A 17,293-nucleotide genomic window follows, 5' to 3' on the forward strand; every position below is an offset into this window, starting at 1 on the left:
CTTATCAGCTGTGATTTAAACTAAGGAGAAGGAAACGGGAAATGTACGGGCTTCCTCCAGCAGTGGGAGTCAAAAACGCTTCCCCTCTTCGGTTTATTTATGTGGGTTCAGGTGCTTTTGAAGTCATTCAATGCCTCAGAGCCTTCCAGTTCTGAAGGAAAGCTTTTCTGCCAAAATGCTGATTGCAAGAGAAGAGCTGTGAAGGATCAGACTGAAAAACCCCGACGGGTCCAACATCCTGTTTCTCACAGGGGTTAACCAGATGTCTACGGGGTACACTGCGATCAAGACTTGGGTGCAACAACCCACACTTGGGATGCCCAGCCGCTGGCATTCAAGGGAATAAAGGTCCAGTCGTGGCTGACTCTGGGATTGCGGCACTCATCTCGCTTTATTGGCCGAGGGAGCCGGCGTACAGCTTCCGGGTCGTGTGGCCAGCATGACTAAGCCGCTTCTGGCGAACCAGAGCAGCACACGGAAACGCTGTTTACCTTCCTGCCGGAGCGGTACCTATTTATCTACTTGCACTCTGATGTGCTTTCGAACTGCTAGGTTGGCAGGAGCAGGGATCGAGCAACGGGAGCTCACCCCGTCATGGGGATTCGAACCGCCAATCTTCTGATCGGCAAGTCCTAGGCTCTGTGGTTTAACCCACAGCGCCACCCGCACCCCAGTAATCAAAGGAATACTGCCTGCAATATTGGGAGGTACTGCAAGGCCATTGTAGCCCAATCCTCAACGAGGCTTCCGGTCTGCTGCTGCTTTCAAGTGGGATTTGTCAAGTTGCACATTCAAGTTGTGCAATGGTTCTTGGGAGAGGGCTTGCATCCCCCCCAAAAAAGGTCAGACTTTTTTTTAGATCAGGAAAGTAACAGAGAACTGCACCGGAAAGCACGGGATTAACGCTTTTGTTGTCACATCATCTAACCTCTCTGCAAACATCATCTAATCTCTGTGCAAGCAAATTGAGTGCTCCATAGATGGGGGTCTCTGGAAGCAGCCTTTGTCCAAGCCAGGTGTGTAGGACCTTGTTTTCCCCAAATGTGGCTGAAATACAATCTCCATCGCCCCTGGCCATTGGCCATGCTTGCTGGGGCTGCTGGGAGTTGCAGTTCAGCAGCATCTGGAGAACCAAAGGGTCCCCACACTGGACCCAATCCTTTTATAAAGCCATCCAAGCTGGTGACCTGAATAATAATAATAATAATAATAATAATAATAATAATAATAATGATAATTTTATTATCTATACCCTGCCCATCTGTCTGGGTTTCCCCAGCCACTCTGAGTGGCTCCCAACAGAATATTAAAAACATGACAAAACTTCAACCATTAAAAACTTCCCTAAACTGGGCTGCCTTCAGATGTCTTCTAAAAGTCAGATAGAGTGGTACCTCGGGTTACATACGCTTCATATTACAGACGCTTCAGGTTACAGACTCCGCTAACCCAGACATAGTACCTCGGGTTAATAACTTCAGGATGAGAACAGAAATCACGCAGCGGCAACGGGAGGCCCCATTAGCTAAAGTGGTGCTTCAGGTTAAGAACAGTTTCAGCTTAAGAATGGACCTCCAGAACGAATTAAATTCTCAACCTGAGGTTCCACTGTAGTTGTTTATTTCCCTGATGTCTGATTGGGGGGGGGGCGTTCCACAGGGCGGGCGCCACTACCAAGAAGGCTCTCTGCCTGGTTCCCTGTAGCCTCACTTTTCGCAGTGAAGGAACCGCCAGAAGGCCCTCGGAGCGGGACCCCCGTGTCTGGGCTGAACGACGAGGGTGGAGACGCTCCTTTACGTATACTGGGCCAAGGTCGTTTAGGTCATCTGATGGGAGGGCGTTCCACAGGGTGAGCGCAACCACTGAGAAGGCCCTCGGAGCTGGACCTCAGTGTCTGGGCTGAACGATTGGGGTGGAGAGCTGGACCCGAGGCCGTTTAGGGCTTTCAAGATCAGGACCCACACTTTGAATTGTGCTCAGAAACGTACTGGGAGCCAATGCCGGTCTTTCAGGACCACCATCGCATTTTGAGGACCAAATCCCCAAATTCTACCCTGTGCTGCATGAACCAGTTTTTCCTGAATCTTCCAACATTTATGCTTGTTGGATGACCCCAGTGAGATTTATGAGCGAGGGAGGAAAATAATAGAATCAGAGTTGGAAGGTACCCTGGTGGTCATCTAGTCCAACCCCCTGCAATACAGGAATCTCAGCTAAAGAATCCATGACCAATTGCCATCCAACCTCTGCTTAAAAACCTCCAAGGAAGGAGAGTCTACACCCAGCCGAGGGAGACCATTCCTATCATCCTCAAGGCTGCAGAAATGAGCTTCAATGCCATGGGGAAAATTGGACGGATAAGGTTTGCATTTGATTTCGCTGGTATGGGTTCGGTGCTTTGCAGTTCTCTGCTTTCCCCTACAGAGTAGCAGAAAATTCTGCTTAAGCAAACGCATACAAACATGCCTAATTTGCACTCCCTCCACGGATCACAGAAGGCAGCTTTTTCCTGGTGCAAATGCGCAGAATGGCTGGTGTGAACATCCAAAGGGTGCCAAGCTGGCAAAAAACATATATCCAAGTTTCTAAAAGCAAGGCTGAAAGTAGGACTTAGCAAATCTCAAAGGGTTGACGGATTCTCTTTGGGGAACAGCGAGTTCCCATTATAGCGCCACTGGCAGGCTCTCCAGGCTCCTTAAGACAGCCAAACTCCCTAAAGTCACCTCCAAAATAATTGCACACGAAGCTCTCGGAAACCGTCCGCCGGCGCCGCGCCTGAAAAGAACTTTGCGCCATTAAAAGCGACCTCGGCCAACCCAGCGGCTGTGAAGAACGATCTGCGGGAGGCTAATTGGGCCGAAAGGAGCCCACAATGAAATGACCGCGCATTCATTTAATTTGATCGATTGGCTCCGCCGGAGGAACATCCTTCCCCTTCACATCTGGCACACTTTGAGCTCACCCAGAGAAGGCTCGGGATGCCAGGAGGCCCTGGCACCGCCTGGAGTTGCAGCCTGGGAACAGGGCCAGGAGCCGAGGTCGGGAGCTGGGGCCGGCTTGGCTGTTATACAGACTGAACGCTTGTCCCAAGTGCCAGCTACTGGACACACTTCAGGCAGCAGGACTGCCAAGGATAGTGTCAAACGGCTCGAGTGTTGAGTCGTGAGGTTACAGCTTGTACCGAGGATGGAAAGTAGGTTTGTCTGGAGTAGGGAAGGTACATACTCTCCAACATTTCTCTGATGAAAATAGGGATTTTCTTTTACTGTACTACTATTATTATTATTATTATTCCCATCCCATCCGACTGGGTTGCCCCAGCCACTCTGGGCAGCTTCCAACATATATAAAAACATAATAGAACATTAAAAAACTTCCCTAAACAGGGCTGCCTTTAGAGGTCTTGTAAAGGTTGCGTAGTTACTTATCTCCTTGGCTCGGGGGTTGCATAACTCCATACCCTCCAACATTTCTCCAATGAAAATAAAATAATAACAATAGTTTATTTATACCCCGTCCATGTGGCTGGGTTTCAAGTGGCAGGGAGTTCCAAAGTATAGATGCTGCTGCTACACTAAGTGGAACGGTGGGAGGTAAACTGGTCCCAAGTTGTTAATGGATTTGGATACAAATAGTAAAACCCTGAACTTGGCCTGGGAGAAAACCAGCAGCCAGTGCAGATCTCTGATCACAGAGTAGTTGTAGTAATAATTTTATTATTTCTACCCTGCCCATCTGGTTGGGTTTCCCCAGCCACTCTGGGCGGCTCCCAAGGGAATATAAAAAACACGATAAAACATCAAACATTAAAAACTTCCCTAAGCAGGGCTGCCTTCAGGTGTCTTCTAAAAGCCAGATAGTTGTTTATTTCCTTGACATCTGATGGGAGGGTGTTCCACAGGGCGGGCGCCACCACCGAGAAGGCCCTCTGCCTGGTTCCCTGTAACCTCACTTCTCGCAGGGAGGGAACCGCCAGAAGGCCCTTGGAGCTGGACCTCAGTTTCCGGGCTGAACGATTAGGGTGGAGACGCTCCTTCAGGTATAGGGACATCTTAAGGAACAGCGGGACATTCCCAGATAAAATCAGAAACCGGGACCTCTTCTATAAATCCAGGGCCGTCCCTGGAAAATAGAGACACTTGGAGAGTCTGCCATTTTTGCACCTTTCTTGGGTGTTTTTTCACCTGGCTGAAATGGGGTCTTGAGCTCTGCTAATGTCTCTCACTTGCCTGGCTAAGGAACAAAGAGCAGGGGGTGAGAGGCTGTGTAGAAATGAGTTAGTGGCAGACTCTGGGGTCTAAAATTTCAGCAGCGCCCCGTGTGCCACCAAAATCCAGCATCCGCTTGCCTCTCAAATAATATTTGCAACATCCCCCAAGGCTCTGCGTTCAGCACAACCGAACCGATCACGCTCCCCTAAATCTGCTTCTGCTGGATGGCAGCAGTTTGGAAAAGAGGATACTGAGAGGAGTTATGATGTTGTTACTTAGTCGTTTAGTCGTGTCCGACTCCTCGTGACCCCCTGGACTAGAGCGCGCCAGGCCCTCCTGTCTTCCACTGCCTCCCGCAGTTTGGTCAAACTCATGCTGGTAGGTTCGAGAACACTGTCCAACTATCTGGTCCTCTGTCATCCCCTTCTCCTTGTGCCCTCCGTCTTTCCCAACATCAGGGTCATTTCCAGGGAGTCTTCTCTTCTCATGAGGTGGCCAAAGTATTGGAGCCTCAGCTTCAGGATCTGTCCTTCCAGGGAGCACTCAGGGCTGATTTCCTTCAGAATGGAGAGGTTTGATCTTCTTGCAGTCCATGGGACTCTCAGGAGTCTCCTCCAGCACCATAATTCAAAAGCATCAATTCTTCGGCGATCAGCCTTCTTTATGGTCCAGCTCTCACTTCCATACATCACTACTGGGAAAACCATAGCTTTAACTATATGGACCTTTGTTGGCAAGGTGATGTCTCTGCTTTTTAAGATGCTGTCCAGGTTTGTCATTGCTTTTCTCCCAAAAATCAGGCGTCTTTTAATTTCGTGGCTGCTGTCACCAACTGCAGCGACCACAGCAGTCACGAAATAGCTTCAAAGATCCCGTGGAAGATGAAGCAAGCTTCGTTTCTCCTGCTCTGGAGGGTAGAACTCGAACCCCGGGCTTCAAGTTACAAGAAAGGAGATTGCAACTCATCACCATGAAGAACGTTCTGGCTGTAAGAGCTGTTCAACAGTGGAACAGACTCCCTTGAGAGGATGTAGACTCCTTCCTTGGAGGTTTTTAAGTAGAGGTTGGGCGGCCAGCTGTCTACGATTCTGTGACCCTATAAGCAATTTTATTCCCCTTGAAGCGGGACGCATCCTAGGCAAGCTCCTGTCGTCCCCGGGGAAATGGCCCCTTCTGGGTAGCGGTTGCATAAGAAGCTTAATCCATCTCTGTGTATCTTGCATTAATTACCTCATCCCTTTTGTCAATCCAGAAGAATCAGAGGCACATCCCTTGAAATTAATTAAGCAGCCCACACTCCCACGAGACAAGCATCTGGAGGTGTTTTGCTGGGGAAGAAAATACGCTTTTTTCTCAAGGCGATGCTGTAAAGGCACGTGCAGATCGCGGGGGCTGCTTTGAAAGGTCAGGGGGGTCCATTCTGCACCCATTCCAAGGCCGTGCTCATGTCTTGGGCTTAAGAATGCAAGGAGAGCATTGCTGGATCAGGCCCATGGCCCATTGAGTTCTCACTGAGAGCCAGTGTGGTGTAGTGGTTAAGAGCGGTAGTCTCGTAATCTGGGGAACCGGGTTCGCGTCTCCGCTCACCCAAATACAGCTGCTGGGTGACCTTGGGCCAGTCACACTTCTTTGAAGTCTCTCAGCCCCACTCATCTCACAGAGTGTTTGTTGTGGGGGAGGAAGGGAAAGGAGAATGTTAGCCGCTTTGAGGCTCCTTAAAGGGAGTGAAAGGCATGATATCAAATCCAAACTCTTCTTCTTCTTCACAGTGGCCAACCAGATGTCTGTGGGAAATCCCACAAGCAAGGCTGCTCCTTTTATTTGCGATGCTTTCTTTTTGGAATGGTTAAAAAGGTAAAGGGACCCCTGACTGTTAGGTCCAGTCGTGGCCGACTCTGGGGTTGCGGCGCTCATCTCGCTTTATTGGCCGAGGGAGCCAGCGTACAGCTTCCGGGTCATGTGGCCAGCATGACTAAGCTGCTTCTGGCAAACCAGAACAGCGCACAGAAATGCTGTTTACCTTCCCCCCGGAGCGGTACCTATTTATCTACTTGCACTGGTGTGCTTTCGAACTGCTAGGTGGGCAGAAGCAGGGACTGAACAACGGGAGTTCACCCTGTTGTGAGGATTCGAACCGCCGACCTTCTGATCAGCAAGCCCTAGGCTCTGTGGTTTAACCCACAGTGCGCCCCGCGTCCCATTTGGAATGGTTAATGGCTTCCATTTTTCAAAAGGCCACAAAGTGCACCTGAAATAACCCCAGGGAATCAACTAGCAGTAAAAAAGTGGGAAAACATTGTGCTTTTCGAATTTTATCGTGTTGACTTTGCAAACTTGGGAGGGAGAGGCCCCTAGACTTTCCATTGCAGTGCCCATAACCTAGGTTTAAGGCACTATTTGGCGAATAGCTTATATATCTGTGTTTCTAACACTGGAGCTAAACAGAAGTGCATTCTCCCCTCCTGTGATTTCCAGAATTCAGAAAGAGCATAGCCTCTATCACAGCTATTAGCAACTGAGACTTATTCCCCATGAATAATAATAATAATAATAATAATAATAATAATTTATATACAGCTCCTATACGCAGAGGTTTCAGGGTGGTTCACAGAAATGATCAACACAAAAACCACTATAATATATAATCAAAATATATATATATTATATATGTTATATAATATATATTATATATTACTATATTATATATTATATACATATTATATATATATTATATTATATATATATAATTATATATATATACTTATATATATATAATTATATATATATTATTATATTATATTATATTTTATATATATATATAATATAATATATAATCAAAAATAAAAGCAACAACCCAATAAGCCCCAAAGAACTACATTTTAAAAAGGCATAGGATGTCAATAAGATCAACCAAACGCCTGCTTAAAAAGGAACGTTTTTGCCTGTCACCTAAAGGTATATAACGAAGGTGCCAGGTGAATTTCCATGGGGAGATCATTCCAGAGACAGGGAGCCACCGCAGAGAAGGCCCTGTTTTCGTGTTGCCACTTTCCAGACCTCTCAAGGAGGAGGCACACGAAGGAGGGCCTCAGATGATGATCTCAGGGTCTGGGTAGGTTCATATGGGAAGAGGCGGTCCTTGAGGTACTGTGGTCCTGAGCCATTTAAGGCTTTATAGGTCAAAACTAGCACTTTGAATTGGGCCTGGAAACTAAATGGTAGCCAGTGCTGTTGGACCAGGATTAATGTAAGATGAGCAGCTGATCCAGATGTGGAAGGAAGTTCTTAAGAGAAAATAAATAAGTAAATAAATAAATAAATAAGGAATTAACTTAGAATCATAGAATCATAGAGTTGGAAGAGACCACAAGGGCCATCGAGTCCAACCCCCTGCCAAGCAGGAAACTTGGATATGCAGTAGTAAAGATAAAATAGAAAGAACCACAGATAAGGAAGGAAGTGGCTATAAAGAATATATTGGATGCGTTGAAGTTTTACATATGTTTGTTGTAAAAGTGGAAAACGAGCAAAATCTAAAAATAAAAATTGGAAGGTGAAGCAATTTATGATTATGAAGATACTGTTGAGGATCATTACTGCATGACGCTTTGCTGTTAAAACATCAGGGTCCCTTAAATCAACAAACAAACGGTATTCGAAGCCGAAACTCTGGCGCACAAAATAACACTGTCCCACGAGAGCTTGTTACTCTGAAACCAGCAGCTAGCATTTCCCTGCAGAGGGGAAATATAAGGAAATTAGTCCAGCTCCTGGCACAGCAGCCCTGCCAAGGAATCCCAAGGGTCAAAAGGTAGGTGCTCAGTTTACAGCCCATGTCCTTAATTAGGCTCCGTTCAACGAAGCCTGGATGCTGAAGCATATTCAGGTGTCAGGATAAAAGCAAAGGCTGCCAACTGTTCTAGCCTACAGAAAGGAAAGGTCATTCTTTACCTGCATCACAATGGTGTGAATATAGTGCCACTGTATTCTGCTCTGGTCAGACCTCACCTGGAGTACTGTGTCCAGTTCTGGGCACCACAGTTCAAGAAGGACACTGACAAACTGGAACGGGTCCAGAGGAGGGCAACCAAAATGGTCAAAGGCCTGGAAACGATGCCTTATGAGGAACGGCTAAGGGAGCTGGGCATGTTTAGCCTGGAGAAGAGGAGGTTAAGGGGTGATATGATAGCCATGTTCAAATATATAAAAGGATGTCACATAGAGGAGGGAGAAAGGTTGTTTTCTGCTGCTCCAGAGAAGCGGACACAGAGCAATGGTTCCAAACTACAAGAAAAAAGATTCCACCTAAACACTAGGAAGAACTTCCTGACAGTAAGAGCTGTTCGACAGTGGAATTTGCTGCCAAGGAGTGTGGTGGAGTCTCCTTCTTTGGAGGTCTTTAAGCAGAGGCTTGACAACCATATGTCAGGAGTGCTCTGATGGTGTTTCCTGCTTGGCAGGGGGTTGGACTCGAAGGCCCTTGTGGTCTCTTCCAACTCTATGATTCTATGATTCTAAGGCTGCCAGAAACACCATAATTCCTTCTCCAGAGAGCTAGGTGCCCCTAGGGGCCAAGGGAAAGATGGCCTGCTGGCTCGTTTGGAGGGGTAAATTGAGGAGGAAGAGGGATGAACCAAGGGAGACTTTAGTCCTACAGTTGATGAGAACACCACTGTCCCTGCGTTCTGCGCTAGGTGCTGTACGAAACGCTGAAATTGTGCATTTCCCGCTGACGGTTTGCACAAACCAATATCCATCTCCTTCGACATTCAGTGTGGAGATGGCACACTGGCTCCACCTACTAGGCACAGCTGTAGCCTTTCTAACCGCCCCCCCCCCGGCGCTCCCTCGAGGGAGAAGGGCACAGATGGCTCCTTTGTCGCTGAGGCAGAAAGCGAAGCCGTGTGCACAGGAATGAGTGGGCCGCGTCATTGTTCCCGGGAATTCTCCCATGACAAAGCCCCTTTGTTAGGGGGTAAAGGGACACCCCCAGAGAGCCTACTGGCAAGCTCTGGAGTAAAAGGACAACGAGCAGCGACAAAACTGGCCGGGGGCCAAAATGGATCAAGTACCAGTTTTCCAAGCGAGTGCCAAGGGGATCAGACAGAAAGTGGCCAAACAGAGCCAGTATTTCAGGAGTGGGCTTGAATGCTGCCCTTTAACGCAGGAATCTGCCGAGCGAGTCAGCCGCCACCGGGAAGCTGTTCACAGAATTGTAGAGTTGGCAGGGGGACCCCAAAAATCATGCAGTCCAACCCCCCCTGAAATATGCAGCTCAAGTACCCCATCAGCTGACCACCCAACCTCCAAAGATGGAGAGGCCACCACATTCCTATTGTTGAACAGCTCTTACTGTCAGAAAGTTATTCTGAATGTTTTCAGACTCACCCTTCCTTGCCATTTGAATCCATTTGGTTCAGGAGCAGGAGAATAGAAGCTTGCTCCATCTGCCTTCAGATATTTGAAGATGGCTATCATATCCTGATTGGTTCAAAATTAGGAAAGGAGTACTCTAGAGAGTCCCATGGACTGCAAGAAGAGCAAGCCTATCAATTCTGCAGGAAATCAGCCCTGAGTGCTCACTGGAAGGGCAGATCCTGAAGCTGAGGCTCCAAGACTTTGGCCACCTCATGAGAAGAGAAGACTCCCTGGAAAAGACCCTGATGTTGGGAAAGATGGAGGGCACAAGGAGAAGGGGACGACAGAGGATGAGATGGTTGGACAGTGTTCTTGAAGCTACCAGCATGAGTTTGACCAAACTGCGGGAGGCATAGCTGTCAACTTAGATTTGAAAATAGGGGACCAGCAGGCTCAAAAATAAGGGATCAGCAGCCAAAATAAGGGGTTTTGCTATTGTAAAGAGTTCTGGCGGTTCCCTCACTGCGAGAAGCAAAGCTACAGGCAACCAGGCACAGGGCCTTCTCGGTGGTGGCACCCGCCCTGTGGAACGCCTTCCCGTCAGATGTCAAAGAGATAAACAACTACCAGATATTTATAAGACATCTGAAGGCAGCCCTGTTCAGGGAAGTTTTTAAGGAGTGACATTTTAATGCATTTTTAATCTTTGTTGGAAGCCGCCCAGAGTGGCTGGGGAAATTATTATTATTATTATTATTATTATTATTATTATTATTATTATTATTATTAAATCATGGAATCATACAGCTCTCACCATCAGAAAGTTCTTCCTGATGTTTAGTTAGATTCAAGTTACGAGAAAGGAGATTCCATCGGTTTGGGTCCTAGCCTCTGGAGCAGGAGAAAATAAGGGATGATGGGAGTTGTAGTCCACAACATCTGGAGGGCTACAGCTTTCCCACTCCTGGTTTTAACTTGTGTGAGTAATGCACGGCGAAGTCTCAGAAACCAAGGAAGTAACTGAATACAATTTCACATGACCACTGGGTGGTCTCTGCTTCGAATTCTGCCTTAGTGTATCAGGGGAACATTTACAGAATAGATTCACAAAAACAAGCACCAGTCTAACGTTTTCCTTCTCCCATCCCTCCAAAGTGGCTCCCTTTAGCTCACATTCCCAAGATTCCTCTGGCAATTCCAGGGCTGGCTCCATACTTTACCAGAGATGGAGAACAGCTGAGAATGATGAGTCACTGCAGGGGGAAAAGACAAAAGCGCTGACTCATCAGGCCCGCCCTGACCCACAGGGGAAAAGTGGGTCAGCTTGATGCAGAAATTTGAGACGTAGATGGCTAGCATTGCCCCCATTTCCTTTTGCTACCGCACCACAAAAAATCGCCCTTGCGGCAATAGTCTCTCTCTTCAAAATATTTCAGAGGCTACACCCTACTCTCAATTGAGGGGTGCTTCCTTTGGGTATATATCAGTATATTCCTTTTGGGTATATATCAGTATATTTTGCTTTAGGACTGTTATAAGAATTCCAAGGTCTCAAATATAAATCAAATGCCCATAAATGTACCAGACAAACACACACATAAGTATATAAACCACATGTCTGAAATAGCACAGGAGCATAGCTGTCAACGTTTCCCTTTTTTTAAAGGGAAGTTCCCTTATTCCGAATAGGATTTCTCGCAAGAAAAGGGAAAAGTTGACAGCTATGCACAGGAGAACAATCCTGAAGCCATTTTGACTCTCCGAAATTGACCTCAAATATTTCTCTGCAAGGAGGAAGGAAATGGGGAAGCCTCTCCATTGACTTTTGCTTACAAATCCTGTCTTTAAGGGCGTATTTGTGTATGAACAGGGCGAGCCTGTGACCTGGATTCAAGAACTAAAGTATTGATCATCACAAAAGAATGGCCAGGCTGCCCAGGGAATGCAATCAATGAACATTGTCAGGTTATCCTGGCAAACATGATTTCTGCTGTAGACCTCCTCCTTCTGTGATGTATGTATGATGTTTTGGGGGGGTGGTCTTGGGCTACAGGGTGGGCCATTTCAAAATATATAAGGGTTTGTGCACCATTGTTCTGGGTTCCTCCTCCCTCCTGCGTGTGGTGAGTGGAGACCCTATTGCAACAATTCCTTGAATAAAGATCAGGCTTACAAGCCACTTTGCTTCTCAATATACTCTGGTTAGCCTCTGTCATTTTCTCCTACCAACAGGGAACCCACTTAAGGGCTCTTGGATAAGGGGGAAGGAACAGGTTATTTTCTTCTAATAGGAAAGAAAGAACAGCTTTGCAAGAAAAACAAGTGTAAAGGGGGAAACCTGCGCAGAAAGGGGCCAGCCCCCCCTACCACTGCAGCTCCAATCACTCAGGAGACCCCTAAATGCGACTAGCTTGACCCCAAGATGACGAGAATCCTGGGCCGTTTTTCCCTGTCCTTTCACGACATCGGGCGCTCTTGCTCAGTGTTGCTATAACACAGCCGAGCCCTCCCCTGTGAAACTGTGCGTGCTGTTCTCACAGCAAAGCTTTCTGGCAAAAGCAGAATTAATGGCCCTAAATGGTTGCTAAGGGCATCTCCTGCTGTCTAGATGAGGAATCAGAAGAATTTCGGTGTTTGGATTCGCCAGCAAACTGAAAGGCAAAACTGAGAAAAGAGCTTTTGTATTGTTGTGGTAAAGGTAAAGGGACCCCTGACCATCAGGTCCAGTCACGGACGACTCTGGGGTTGCGGCGCTCATCTCGCTTTACTGGCTGAGGGAGCCGGCGTACAGCTTCCGGGTCATGTGGCCAGCATGACTAAGCCGTTTCTGGCGAACCAGAGCAATGCACGTAAACGCCATTTTCCTTCCCGCCAGAGCGGTACCTATTTATCTACTTGCACAGGCGTGCTTTCGAACTGCTAGGTGGGCAGGAGCTGGGACTGAACAACAGGAGCTCACCCTGTCGCGGGGATTCAAACCGCCAACCTTCTGATCGGCAAGTCCTAGGCTCTGTGGTTTAACCCACAGCGCCACCTGCATCCCCTTATTGTTGTGGTGGATGTGCCAAATTGGCCAGAGCCCCCTCTCAAACTTGGAGTTAGCCCTACAATTAAGGCTACCACCTGCCCAGAACTGCGATGTCTGAATTTGGCCTAAAGGTCTGAAGTGCCCCCATGGAGATAGCCAGTGGGAGAGGGGTGTTGAAGGGTAATTATCCTTAACTAATAATATTGGATAGGATTGTTTGGGGCAATGTGGAGTCCTGTCAGCAAGTCTCTGACCTGTGACAATTGTTTCGCACATGCAAGCCATCGGTTGGAGTTGAATGCGTTCACGGTCTGCCATCCCTCAACTCTCCTCGTCCTGGTTCCATAATTCAGCACAATAAAAGGGGGCTTGCCTCTTTAGCTCACAGCGCAAGCTTTTTATTGCAATTCTTGCATCCTCTGCGCTATGCTAAAAATGTCCAACTGCAACAGTCTCCAAGCAGACAACCACAGAAATATTTATAGACCACAAAGTCTTCTTTTTATAAAGTACCTGCTCCGTGAAACCCTAGGAATGTGCGTGGAGCAGACTTGGTTTAACCCCTGGAGTTGCTTAGCATATTCTTCACTTTTATTTTTGCAATGGCAAGTGAGGATTTCAACAAACGAAAGTTTTACTTGTGGACTTCCCGATGACAGAGGCTGTTTGCAAGCAAAAATTTAAAACTTTGATACAATAAGGTTGTTGCAGCAATTGATTAAGCTCTACCTCTGCAGACCCCCCTGCTTCATAGAAATAGGCAACAGGGGGGGAAGAGAAAGTAGACAATCAACCGTAAACCATGGTTTGCTTAATATACATTTGTAACCATGGTACAAACCAAGGTTTTGTGTGATGCCTGAACCGGGTTAGAGCACTGTAGCGGTTAGAGTGTTGGTTTAGGACCTGAGAGGTAACGGTAAAGGGACCCCTGACCATTAGGTCCAGTCGCGGACGACTCTGGGGTTGCGGCGCTCATCTCGCTTTATTGGCCGAGGGAGCCGGCGTACAGCTTCCGGGTCATATGGCCAGCATGACTAAGCCACTTCTGTCGAACCAGAGCAGCGCACGGAAACGCCGTTTACCTTCCCGCCAGAGCGGTACCTATTTATCTACTTGCACTTTGACGTGCTTCCGAACTGCTAGGTTGGCAGGCGCAAGGACTGAGCAACGGGAGCTCACCCCGTTGCGGGGATTCGAAGCACCAACCTTCTGATCGGCAAGTCCTAGGCTTTGTGGTTTAACCCACAGCACCACCTGCGTCCTACAGGACCTGAGAGACCATGGTTCAAACCCCCACTCAGCCACGAATGAAGCTCACTGGGTAACCTTTTCTCAGTCGGTGTCTCCCAGACTAACCTACAACTCAGGATCATTGCGAGAATAAAATGGAGAGGTGTGGGAGGGAAATTATGCATGCCAATTTGTGCTCCTTGCTAGTGATAATAACGAGAGCAGTAATAAAGTCTCTGCAGAACAAGTGTTGACAAATGATGTTTGCATCCCTCCAACCAGCCCACACATTTAGGTTGGAAGAGAGGCTATTTTTCTCTCTTGCAAGACGACACATCTGACACTAACAGACAGATAGGCCAGCAGTGATGATCTGGGAAGAAATGTACTTGCCGCCATTTGCCTGATAATTTAAACTCACATGCCCTTAGAAGCAGAAATGAAAAATCGCCACCCAACCCTTCTAACACGCTCACCTAGAAATAGTCCTGATGCTGACCTGACACATAGACATCAAACAGACAATTACTTCTCCTGCTTGCAGAGAGGAAAATGCTCTCCCCAGCTCAGCTTATCTCTATGTCCAGGAAAATTAATTAGCCGTTGAGTTTTTGTAAGCGCGCCAAGCTACCGTAAAAGGACAGGAGCCAAGCCGATAAAAGGCAGCTGAGCAACAATTACCGTATTTTTCACTTTATAGGACGCACCCGACCATAGGACGCACCTAGTTTTAGGGGGGGGGGGAGAACAAGAAAAAAAATTATCTCCCTCAATGCGTAGCGCCCCTTCAGCAAAGCAGCAGGAGAAACGGAGCCCCTTCCATTTCTCCTCCTGCTTCGCTGGAGGGGCGCTGCGCAGAGAGGGAAAGCTGTGCAGCGTCTTTCCAGCGAAGCGAAGCCTGGAGAGCAAGAGGGATTGGTGCGCACTGATCCCTCTCGCTCTCCAGGCTTCAGCGAAAGCAACGCGAAGCCTCCGGAGCGCAGCGGGGGCTCTCGCTGGGCTCCGGAGGCTTCGGCGGCTATCCCTGAAGCCTGGAGAGTGAGAGGGGGTGGTGCGCACCTACCCATCTCGCTCTCCAGGCTTCATTGAAAGCAACGGGAAGTCTCCGGAGCGCGGCGGGAGCGCTCCCACTGCGCTTCGGAGGCTTTGTGTTGCTTTCGCTGAAGCCATGGAGCCTGCATTCGCTCCATAGGATGCACACACATATCCCCTTAATTTTTGGAGGGGGAAAAGTGTGTACTATAGAGCAAAAAATACGGTAACTTCACGGTTCTAATCCAGAGGTGGGGAACTGCAGGCCCAGGAGCCAAATGTGGCCAGGCCTCTATATTCAGCTTGCAGGATTCTCCATATGCCCCACCTCCTCCCCCCAGACTTGCTCTGCCTTCTTCCAGAATGCATTCGACTGGCTGGAGTGGGTCCTCAAATTAAGGTTCATCACCCATCCAGACCTGCTTAGCCTAATATCATCCCGCGCCGAAGGATTCCTTCTTGCCAACTGCCACCGGTTCTTGGAAGAGAGCAAAACCTGTATCTTCAGCTGGGATGTCGTTTTAGGAAGCTTGCGTAGGAAAAATAAGACCCGCTCTCCGAGGGCAGGGGAAAAAGAAACGTCCCAGTCTGTGAAATTGTTTGGCAAGTCTTCCTCAAAGAAAAAGGCACACATGGTAAACACTTTAAGAGACACCTTAAAGCAACCTTTCTCAACCTGTGGGTCCCCAGATGTTGTTGGACTACAACTCCCATCACCCCTAGCTAGCAAGGCCAGAGCTCAGGGATGATGGGAGTTGTAGTCCAACAACATCTGGGGACCCACAGGTTGAGAACCGCTGCCTTAAAGTATTGGCCATGTTTGCCTTTTTCTTTTCACCAGGTGTGAAAACTTGATCGTTATGCATTCAAGCTACCAAACTTTTAGAAGACATCTGAAGGCAGCCCTGTTTAGGGAAGCTTTTAATGTTTAATAGTGTATTTTAGTGTTCTGTTGGAAGCCGCCCAGAGTGGCTGGGGAAACCCAGCCTGATGGGCGGAGTATTAATAATAATAATAATAATAATAATCCTGATTTGTTTACAGGGAGATTAGATCAGGCATAGGCAAACTTGGCCCTCCAGATGTTTTGGGACTACAATGCCCATCATCCCATCTAACAGGCCCAGTGGTCAGAGATGATGGGAGTTGTAGTCCGAAAACATCTGGAGGGCTGAGTTTGCCTATGCCTGGATTAGACGGTGCCAGCTATCCGTTCTGAAGATGTGTCACGATCAAGCAAGTGTTATCCTGCACCTTCCCATCGCTTTCCTTAATCATCTTGAATTGCACAACCTGAATTTGCGATCCAGTCATGCCTGGTGGCAGGTTGGAACGCCCCCTCAATACGGAAACAGGAAACTGTTGACAAAGAGACAAATCTGGTGCTCCAAGGCGGCTATTCTAGCCAGGGAACTCTGAAGCCGTGCCAAGGGAGAGTCCTTTAGCGCCCAGGAGGAGAGAAGAGAGGTCTTATTTCCCAGAGTCAGGGCACAGACAGCCACGCAGCAAGAACAGAGTCATCGTCACACCCTTGCAAGCACAGCAGATCTTTTCTTGGGGGAAGAAAAGGGCACACTCAATCTCTGCTGTTGCTCTGCAAAGGGACGCTCAGAGGCGATTTGGTTGGCACTCGCTGGGGCCTGAAAGAGAGGCTCAAAAAATAAGATCTCCAGAATTGGTTTGGTGGCCAAAAACTGACACAGACACAGTACGAATTGTAGAATTGGAAGGGGATCCCCAGGACTTTTAGAAGACATCTGAAGGCAGCCCTGTTTAGGGAAGCTTTTAATGTTTGATGCATTACTGTATTTTAATATTTTGTTGGAAGCCACCTAGAGTGGCTGGGGAAGCCCAGCCAGATGGGCGGGGTATAAATAATAAATTCATTATTATTATTCATTATTATTATTATTATCCTCTAGTCCAACCCCCTGCAATGCAGAAAATAGAAACACCATGGAAAACTGTGGGGGGGGGATGGGGGGAATAAGCATTATGTATTGAAGAATCTATGTTAAACTTTTGAAAATTCAATAAAATTCGTTCTAGAAATGCAAAAAGGAAAATGGTTGAAAAGAGGCCATTCGATGACACGTCTCTAAGCAGCTAAAGAACCAAAATGGGTCTCATTGCAGCTACAGCAGACGATCGATATTGCCCTACTTAGTGATGGCTTTCATGAGAGCTTTTGTTCAAAATGAGCGAGGAATGGATCATGCAACAAGAGAGGTGACATTAGTCCTTTGGTGACATGTCATGTTTCTTTTTCAGATTTGGAGGTAGTTGGATAAAGCCCCCCCCCCCCCAATATATAAAACCAAGTTATTTCTTTCCAAGAAGTGTAGCACAAAGATATTGGCCTTAAAGTACCCAGAAGCCATCTGCAGAAAAGCCTAGCCAGCCAGCTCAGTGGTTAGAGCACCTGCTTCGA

The 17,293-nt window shown here is 47.6% G+C and overlaps 1 protein-coding gene across 3 annotated transcripts in view; it reads right to left on the minus strand.

The window, feature by feature from the left end:
* RELT (RELT TNF receptor) overlaps window positions 1-17,293 on the minus strand; it is an 83,287-nt gene that overhangs the window by 39,165 nt on the left and 26,829 nt on the right. The window lies entirely within an intron of this gene.

This window comes from Podarcis erhardii (genome assembly GCF_964252035.2).
Source record: "Podarcis erhardii genome assembly, chromosome: 4".
Taxonomy (NCBI): Eukaryota; Metazoa; Chordata; class Lepidosauria; order Squamata; family Lacertidae; genus Podarcis; species Podarcis erhardii.